This window comes from Vombatus ursinus, unplaced genomic scaffold, assembly GCF_900497805.2.
Source record: "Vombatus ursinus unplaced genomic scaffold, bare-nosed wombat genome assembly UNPS02010700.1, whole genome shotgun sequence".
Taxonomy (NCBI): Eukaryota; Metazoa; Chordata; class Mammalia; order Diprotodontia; family Vombatidae; genus Vombatus; species Vombatus ursinus.
In genome coordinates, this window is record NW_020950478.1 from 471 (window position 1) to 4116 (window position 3646).

General features: G+C 38.4%; 1 pseudogene; it reads right to left on the minus strand.

The window, feature by feature from the left end:
* Positions 1-2545: 2545 nt before the first annotated feature.
* On the minus strand, positions 2546-3304 carry LOC114037900 (annotated as a pseudogene).
* Between the last annotated feature and the right edge of the window lie 342 nt (positions 3305-3646).

A 3646-nucleotide genomic window follows, 5' to 3' on the forward strand; every position in this document is an offset into this window, starting at 1 on the left:
GCTGAATCTTTTTTTTTTCTTAAATGGTTCTTTGATTTGTTTTCCTTTAGATGAATGGGGGAATGCTGAGTTGTCATTAATGCTAGCATTCATAAACATTAGTCATTATAATTTACCATTTCCCAACTGAGCAAGTCCACATTTCCAATGGTCACCCAATTAATGAATGTCTAACAGACCTATCTACAAATCTTACAATGTAATACTCTCACTAAATAACTTGAGCTAAACCCTGAAAAAAAAAGTGATGTAGGACTGTGGGGGTACAATTAAGTATACAGAGGTACAGTTGCTCTCTAAGGCCCTGAGGTTAATCAGTAATTAGTTTTCCTCCTGAAATTATTAGGTTATTATAGGCATCAAATAATATTTCTGAATCCGAAAAGATTTCTTTTCTTGGATTAGAATAGCAAATCAGGAGCAATCCAAAGCTTCCTTGCCTAATAAATTTCCCAAAGTATCCCAAGATTAAAAATAATCAAGTCAAATAAACCATCAAGAACTAGTTATTTTATAACATATTAATGTATCAATGATAACAAAAATGGAGAGCATACTAATAAATAGTTTATGTCTCTCTGATTTAAATGTAGACTGTAATAGTATTTGACTTTATGAATCATTTTAGAGTAAAAAGAGGAAATCAAGTGACCTGATTGGCTTATAAGAATTCTAAGCTGAGACTTGGGACATTCATGGCCTGAAATTTACAAGTCTCATTGCTTAATTAACAGTAAGAATTCTGAGCACAGTTACTATAATCAGCACAATTCATGTGGGCTCAGTATTTATGAGTCTCATCAGTTAGTGAGGTAGGCAGAAGGAACTGAATACTCTGATAGACTAATAAGAATTCCAAAAGTAGGGACTCTAATATAGTACAATTCAGAGAGCTCAAAATATATGATTAGCATATGCTATGTAAATAGATTTTTTTTAAAAAATGCAATTTTCTGGCCTTCATGCTATCATTTGATTTTAGAGCCAGAAAAAAGAAAACTATTAAATTATTGGCATCATCTCTCTCTGACAGTGGGGAAGGGGGTTTGGGGGAGATGCCTATAAAAGTAATTTTAACTTCTTGCTTCCTGTTTGCAAGAGCACAGTTCTTCCTTCCTGCATATTCAGTGAGACCAGACACACCTCTAATAACATGCTAAATAGAAATAGATGTGAGAAAGAGTAGGAGGAGTTCTTATTGATTCATTTCCTTTGTGATCACAGATAATCCAACAATCAAAGAATTAAATCCACCCAATCTAATTATAAGCAGCACCAAAATAGAGGGGGGAATTAATGAGTGAGCCATAAATTCTGGCATCTTAACATTTAGAGCTGGAAAAGAGATTTTCTAGTCTAAAACTGTCATTCCACAGATAAGGAATCTGAGGTCCCGGGATATTCAATAACTTGTCCAAAGCCAAGCAAATAAAATATTATAGCTGATATTTTCTTTTTCTCTTTCTTTCCTTCCTTCTTTCTTTCTTTCTTTCTTTCAAGCTCAGTTTGTCTAATTTGTAGAGATGGTCAGGTTTTTACTAATTACAGCTGTCATCACGTGAAGAGATTCACCACAGTGTAAAAACAACACAAACTGTTTCCTCTATTAGATTTTCCCAAGTAAAATGACTACTGATCAGCCCATAACGTGTCTGGTTAAAATGAAATCCACAACTGCCCAGGTCACTTATATCAAATTCCTACTTATTTATAATAATCCTCAGGGAATGCAGTGGTTTGATTAGGAGTCATAATAGAAAGGACACAGATTACAAAATTCCAAAAAGTTACATTGCAATAAAATCCACTCAACACCAGAAGACTGACCATCACTGAACCTGCCTTTGATGATTCAGAAGACACCTCAGAACTGTGCTCTACCTCATCAGCATGGATACCAATTTTCACCATAGATGTAGAAGGTGCTAACTTCATGACACACACTCTCCAGATGTTGTGGCTTCCAATAAGCTGCTGATCAGAATGATGTGGGTGGGGTGTCCAGTCGTTGTTGGATAACCTTAGGTAAAAGTACCAAGCCCCTCTGTCTGCCCTGGCAAAATGGGGTAATATCTACAGCTGGCATTCCTGACCCAAGTCTTTATAAACTGTAAGGGACCATAAAATGTGTACTCTAGTTGTTAGAGGACAGGAAAAAAAAAAAAGACTTCTAAATTCCTTGGATTACAGAAAAAGATCAGCTGGACCTAACTGGACCTAATGTTATTTACTGATCTTGCTGTTTGCCGTGCTCTCACTATCTGACTTTCCCCTCTTATTGACTGCTATTCCCGGAGACAAGCTAGAAAATAGATATTTTTTTAAATAGTTCTCCTAATCATGTGAAAGGCTTTACTTCTTGTGACTTCAAACATAAAAAGGGAGATAAGTTCTGACAAGAATAGGCCTTAGTGAGTTGTCCAGCCCGTGCTCCTCTGTATTCTGAGCTTTTCACACACAAATAAAAAAAAAAATCTTATGACTTCTTTGAGTCCCCAGCAGTGTGCTGGAGATGCCAGTCTTGGTTTAACCACCACTTGAACCTTCAGAAAAGAAATGTCTGTAGCTTCTTTTTGAACACTGGTTCAGATCCTGGGCCATGAGCTCTCCTTCAACATCATCTAGTCCCCACTGATGATCAGCTTTGTTCCTTTCTGCAGGTATGGGCATTGCTGCTCCTGTCATCTTCTTCCGTATCATTTGAGACCGGTCTGCAGCATTGTCTTGGCCCAGAATCAGGGAATAAATGCTTCGCAGTCTAATCCAGGTCAGGGTGCAGAACTCATTCAGGATGCATCAAAAGTGAGCAATTCAATTCCTTGCTGTGGCATGGGTTTAAATCAGAAGGTCAGAAAAAATGGGACCTTGGCTGTCACAAATTCTGAGAAAGTCATGTTGATCCATCCACCAAGAAGAATCATCAGAAGTACATTTGCTGCTTTTCCTTTCATCGTGTTTGTGACCATGTGGAATCCATCATAGGAAATGGAGGGACTATCTTCCTCTTTGCTTTTTGTTTTTGTTTTGTTTTGTTTTTGAAAAATCCATCCTCAGGCTTGTTGAAATAATATTTTGGTGTCAAGAAAGACTGTTTTGGAATGTATTTTCCATTTTCCCTGACAACTCTACTTCGAATTAAAACTTGATTGTTGGACACCTGCTCCTGGGTGAGCTTCTTGTCGCTCTGTGGCAGAATGGACCAGTAGTGGTGGATCATGCCTACAAAAAAGATGACCAAGACAATGAGCAGGACCAACCAGAGGGGGATTTTGTAGTCCAGCAGCAGCTCCTGCTCTGCAATCATGGACAAGGAGGGATGCTTGTGGGGTACTTCAGTAGCTTCTGGGCCTCCTTCTCTGCAAGGACCCTGAGGGTTAGCAGTTCCAATGTTGGTTGTGACTACTTCACCACCTCAGGCTCCTTCTGCCATCGCCATCCTTCCTCCAGCTGGCTCCCCTGCTCTCCCTTCAAAGTCCCTAGGGCCGTGTCCAGTCTGATATTTCAGTTAAGGTTTTGGACATCAAAGTAAGACCATAACTACAGTGGGGAGATTGTAAATCAGAATGATGACATTTAGAAGACACCAAAAATCCTTGTATTCCAACAAGAATATACAATTGAACTTTGCATCTACTTAGCAAGACTT